Below are 5,548 nucleotides of genomic sequence, written 5' to 3' on the forward strand. Positions count from 1 at the left end.
CTCTTGTTGCCCAGGCTGGAGTGCAATGGCGCAATCTTGGTTCACCGCAACCTCCGCCTCCCAGGTTCAAGAGATTCTCCTGCCTCAGCCTCCCAAGTAGCCAGGATTACAGGCAAGCGCCACCATGCCCGGCTAATTTTTGTATTTTTAGTAGAGACAGGCTTTCTCCATGTTGGTCGGGCTGGTCTCGAACTCCCGACCTCAAGTGATCCACCCACCTCGGCTTCCCAAAGTGCTGGGATTACAGGCATGAGCCACTGGGCCTGATCCCCATGGAACTTCTTTAACCAACCCAGTTTGTTTAGATTCAGGAGATTCCTGATTTTTATGCTTTCATCTTTAGGGAATCATGTATATTAAGTCACTCTGTTGTGTTATACATATCTAGACAGAGATTTCCTGTCTTGCTTGGTATATGGAAACACTCCAAAGGCTATAATTTGGAATATGAGGATTCTTGTTCCATTCTTTCTACCTTATTAAGACTCAAGATGGAATGTCCTGTGGTATCCAGAACAACAGGAGCACGGGTATTTTATTTCTCTGTCTGACATTTTATTAGACACTGGTAACAAATGAGCTGTGGCTGCAGAGTAATGAGAGTATTTTACGAGTCAAACACAAAATTCAGCACTATGTATGCGGCAGCAAGCACTGGACTCAGAAGACCTACCATAACTTGTCTCAATGCTTTTGATTATTGGTTATATTTCAGAAGTTGCTCAGCATAATGTATGTAGGAGGTAAAGAGTTTTCCTTGTCTTAGACAGCAGAACATCAGCTGACATCAAATGTGTGAAGATTGTCCCCCACATGCCAAGCAGTTCTCCAGCTGACAGCAATTGAGTATCCTATGATTCAGTTCAGTTCTGACACTAGGTACCTGGAGACAGCGTCAGTCCCACAGGTTAAGGGCTCAGTCCCACAACACTGTCTCCCACCACTTTAGAGGCCATTCACAATCCCAGGTTATGACCTGAACTTCTGACCAACCAGCTCTTAATTGGGAGTTTCCGTGAACCCCTACTCAGGTTTGATTAATTTCCTAGGATGGCTCACAGAAGACAGGGAAACGATTTACTTACATTTAGCCATAAAGCAAGTTAGGAAGATACGGGCGAACAAGCAGATGAAGAGACAGATATACAGGTTGAGGTGTAAGTGAAGGGGAGGGCAGAGTTTCCATGCCCTGTCTGGGTGTGCTACCCTCCAGACAGGTCCACATGTTCAGCAAGCCAAGAGCTATTCAAACCCCATAGTTCAGGGGTTTTTATTAAGGCTTCATCATGTAGGCATGAGCAATTATTACCTCATTCTCCCTGAGGGTCGGAACTGAACATTCCAAGCTTTTAGCCGTGGTTTGGTCCTTCTGGCAATCATCTCCCATTCAAGAACCCACCAAGAGTTGCCTCATTAGAACAAAAGACACTCTTGTTGCCCAAGGAATTCCAAGGGATTAGAAGCTCTGTGTCAGGAACCCAGATCAGAGACCAAATATTAAAACAAAAAAAGATTTCAACTCCTGCTGGAATACAAAATCCTTGAGCATCTGCAAACTAAAAACTGACTCGAGGGTTTTTTTCCTAGTCATTGGGAATGTAGAGCAGTGTGTCTTGCATGTCATCGGAAGAATAGATTTTTGTTTTGGTTTTGTTTTGGTTTTGTTTTGAAAATGACTCTGAACATTTATTTCCATTGCAATTTCTGTGGCTAAGAAGACTTAAACTTTACAAGTATTATCCTTTTAAGATCATTTTAATTTTAGTTGAGTGCAGAGGGCTTTTATAACAAATGTGCAGAAATTTTGGAGGGCTGTGATTTTTCCAGTATTAAACATGCATGCATTCATCTTGCAGTTTATTTTCTCATTGTGTCTGTATATATCGCTTTTCTCTGCGGCATGATTTCTCTTTTGATAATGCCCTTTAGGGCACAACTAGTTATCGGTAACTGAAAGTATCTTAATCATTATGGCTGCTTCTGTTTTTTCATGAACAAAGGTTATTCATATGTTAGCATATAGTTTCTTTGCACCCACTATTTGTGTCTGAATCATTTGTCACAAGAGAGTGTGTGCTGATGAGATTCTAAGTTTGTGTGTTTAAACTTTTTTTTGAGTGAGGGAAGAAAAAGCTGTATGCATTTCATTGCTGTCTACAGCTTTCTTTCCGATTATGTTCATGGGTTTGTGTGTATACAATATGAAGAATGATCTGAAGTAATTGTGTTGTATTTATGTTTTTTCACCAGTCTTTGATTAAATAAAAAGGAAAACCCCCCCAAAAAAAAAAAAAAAAAAAAAAAAAGATGTACCTAGCACCTAGCACCCCTGTTGCTCAGGAAATTACAAGGGTTTTAGGAGCTCTGTGCCAGAAACTGCAAGCAGAGAACAAATATGTATTTCTGATTATATCACAATAGCACAGCATGGTGAATAGTTAACTGTTAATTAAAACAGACTTCCACCCCCTTAGAAACTTCAGGTATCTGTTTGCTAAGCTGGAGTCTGGAAGAACTCTGCTGGATAAAAAATAAGAACATTTTGCTTTATTGGACTCCTTCTGTTCTTTCCTTTGACTTTCTGAATTTGGCCCTTTCATTGCAGTTCAGCAACTTCATCTTCATGCAGAGACGGAATGAGCAGAAAGATTAAACATACCAATAACTTAACTCCCCATCACTCCACAAAGATTCTGTAGTTAAAAAAAAAAGATAACGAATACAAAAGATAACGATACAAATCGTTAGAATACAGATTCTGGCATCATGTATCTTTGGCTAATTGTTTATCTTCTCTAAGCCTCAGCTACCTCCTTTTTCAAATGGAGATTATTAATTCATTCAGCAAATATCTTACTGTGCATCTGTCATATAGCAGGCGCTGTATGAACAAAGTGTAGATTCTCTATTGGTGAACAAAATACATAATACCTGCCCTCACAGAGCTTCCAGTCTAGTGATTGTACAGCATCAACCTCAGAGGATACTGTGGGAATTAGTAAGAGTATCTGGTACATAGCAATACCTTAATACATTTCAGATGATTTTGATTTTATTCATATTTTGTTCAGAGTTGTTTAGCCCAGTTCTTTTTAGTTCATATATATTAATGCCTTTGTCTCTGAAAGTATGTCCCATAGAGAAGTCATCTTTTTATTCCTTGATGGCTCCATACAACATCCTGAAGAGCTGGGAGAATGGAAAAATGCATATACAAGATTCTTTTTGTTGTTGTTGTTCCCAAGACAGAGTTTCGCTCTTGTTGCCCAGGCTGGAGTGCAATGGCGCCATCTTGGCTCACTGCAACCTCCGCCTCCCAGGTTCAAGCAATTCTCCTGCCTCAGCCTCCCAAGTAGCTGGGATTACAGGTCCATGCCACCACGCCTGGCTAATTCTTTGTATTTAGTAGAGACAGGGTTTCACCATATTGGTCAGGCTGGTCTCAAACTCCTGACCTCAGGTGATCCACCTGCCTCAGCCTCCCAAAGTGTTGGGATTACAGGAGTGAGCCACTGTGCCCAGCCCATATACAGGATTCTTAAGCATTTATAACCCATCTTCTTATTGGGCTTTAGGTCAGGGATGATACAGAATTAAATTAATGTAAGAACCATTTCCCTGATTTCTTTTTAGAGCTCAGAAAAATTTTCTTTTTTCTTTTTCTTTTTTTTTTTTTTTTTTTTGAGACAGAGTCTTGCTCTGTTGCCCAGGCCGGAGTGCAGTGGCGCCATCTTGGCTCACTGCAAGTTCCGCCTTCCGGGTTCACACCATTCTCCTGCCTCAGCCTCCCAAGTAGCTGGGACTACAGGCACCCGCCACCGCACCTAGCTAATTTTTTTGTATTTTTAGTAGAGAAAGGGTTTCACCATGTTAGCCAGGTGATCTCGATCTCCTGACCTCGTGATCTGTCCTCCTCAGTCTCCCAAAGTGCTGGGATTATAGGCGTGAGCCACTGTGCCCGACAAAAAAAATTTTCAATTATTATTCTATGATATGTGAAGAATTTGTATATAGTATAATCCCGACTCCAATGTGCTTTTGAGTTGAGTATAGGAAATTGATTTAATGATGAGCCAAGAAAGCTAAAGCCAGTGTTATAATAGCTGTTCTTTGGATATTGCAGTGTAGTAGATTGTAGAATTATACTGAATTATATAGGAAGCATTTGCAAGTGGGCTTTTAGATTATACCTGTTGGGTTTCTGAGAGCAATCATGAGTGGTTGCTTTACCCCCTGACACTGTTTATTTGTATAGTCCCTCCCTCAATTGAAGTAAAATGCTCAGTATCTTGATTATTTTTATAACTTCATTGTTTGCACATATTATTTATCATTACTGTTTTGTCTCTATGGTATGGCTTTGCTCACAGTCTCCTTTTATTTATACCTGATCTTAATTCCTTCAGACCCTTAGATGAGGCTAATTTATAGAAAATAGCAAAAAGAGAGGTCAAGCATACATTGTGGCTTCTTTGAAGCCAGAAACTCAGCTTCTCTTTGAGAGCCCTGTCCATGACAGACTTTTGGTGTGACATTTGCTAGCAGTTTTGTTGCTGTGGGACTGCACCATTACAGTGGAAGAGCAGTCAGCACATTCTGTCCATCAATGGCTCAGTTCACATACAAAAGAAATTTTACATTAAGCCCCTGAAAGACAATATGATTAAATCTCAGCTTCTTTACCCTTTACTTCCACGCTAGTAAGAGGGTTACTGAATTAATTTCAAAAGGCATTAACATATAATCACCATGTAGACTGGAATGAGACTTACGCTAGAGTATTGGCTTTCCCAAAGCAATTAGTCCCGGAAAATGCACAGGCCTGGGCATGGGGCTGTCATATGAATATAGGATTCATTTATCATCTTCCCTTCGGTGCAAATGTGGGAAAAAAGAGTTGATGGGGATGTGCAGGGAATTGGAGTGATTTGTCAGGTTCCAGAAGCAGCCAGAAGGAACAAAGTGGGTGGCACAAGAAGTGCACAATTGATCAGGCTAGTATATTGAGCTGTGTTTCGTCTGGCTCCCAAGCCTTTTGAGATAGAAGAAGTGTGCAGTACATTCCCTTTGTATCATTTACCTGAAGGATAACCCAAGTAAAATCCTGTTATTTTGCACATGTATAAAATGATATTTAAGAATCATGAAAAAATCAAAAGCATGAATGTGTCCCATATTTGTCACAGATAAAGACAGAGCTACAGGTAATCTCAGATCTCAGTGTCCAGCAATATTTTTTTTTTAATTTTTTTTTTGAGACGGAGTCTCGCTCTGTCCTCTGACTGTATATATATGTGTGTGTGTATGTGTGTCTTTCTTCTGACTCCGTGTGTGTATGTGAACACAAAGTTTTTAATTTTTATGTAAGAAAACACATGATTATTTTCCATTATTGTTTTAGTAATAATTTGAAAGGCTTTTCCCTGTACCAAGGTTATATTGTTTTGTTTTTTTGTTTTTGAGACGGAGTCTGGCTCTGTCGCCCAGGCTGGAGTGCAGTGGCCGGATCTCAGCTCACTGCAAGCTCCGCCTCCCGGGTTTACGCCAT

General features: G+C 40.3%; 1 protein-coding gene across 1 annotated transcript in view; it reads left to right on the forward strand.

The window, feature by feature from the left end:
- Positions 1 to 5,548, forward strand: part of INADL (InaD-like (Drosophila)) — a 475,627-nt gene that overhangs the window by 279,726 nt on the left and 190,353 nt on the right. The gene's annotated exons all lie outside the window — the stretch shown is intronic.

This window comes from Mandrillus leucophaeus, unplaced genomic scaffold (genome assembly GCF_000951045.1).
Source record: "Mandrillus leucophaeus isolate KB7577 unplaced genomic scaffold, Mleu.le_1.0 Scaffold341, whole genome shotgun sequence".
Lineage (NCBI taxonomy): Eukaryota > Metazoa > Chordata > Mammalia > Primates > Cercopithecidae > Mandrillus > Mandrillus leucophaeus.